We start from the raw sequence: 692 nt of genomic DNA, 5'->3' as shown, positions 1-692 counted from the left end.
TTGACCAACCGCCTGGTTTTGAAAATTTTAAATATTCGAGCCATGTTTATAAACTTAAAAAGGCACTCTATGGTCTTAAGCAAGCTCCTAGAGCTTGGTATGATAGACTAAGTACCTTTCTTTTGGGAAAAGGGTTCGAAAGAGGTTTGGTTGACACAACGCTTGTTATTCGTAAATCAGAAAATCATGTATTACTAGTACAAATCTATGTTGATGACATAATATTTGGATCTACTAATGATATTCTCTGTAAAGAATTTTCTGAGATGATGCAGGGGGAGTTCGTAATGTCTATGATGGGAGAACTCACATTCTTTATGGGGCTTCAAATAAAGCAGCTAGAAAGTGGGATATTCATTCATCAGGCGAAATATTGCAAAGAGCTACTTAAGAAATTTGATATGGACAAGTGTAAGGAAGCCTCAACTCCTATGGCATTTGCATGCTACCTAGATAAGGACGAAAAAGGAAAAGCAATAGAGGTAACAAAGTATCGTGGTATAATTGGGTCAATACTTTACTTAACTGCAAGTCGACCTGATATCATGTTTAGTGTATGCATGTGTGCAAGATTTCAGTCTTTACCTAAGGAATCACATTATGTAACTGTTAAAAGAATCATGAGATATTTAAAAGGAACAACTAACATGGGATTATGGTATCCTCGGGACGCCTCACTATCCTTGGTAGGG

Source organism: Lupinus angustifolius, chromosome LG01, assembly GCF_001865875.1.
Source record: "Lupinus angustifolius cultivar Tanjil chromosome LG01, LupAngTanjil_v1.0, whole genome shotgun sequence".
In the NCBI taxonomy this organism is placed as follows: domain Eukaryota; kingdom Viridiplantae; phylum Streptophyta; class Magnoliopsida; order Fabales; family Fabaceae; genus Lupinus; species Lupinus angustifolius.
The sequence above is the reverse complement of the archived record's forward strand: the minus strand, read 5'-3'. Positions refer to the sequence as shown.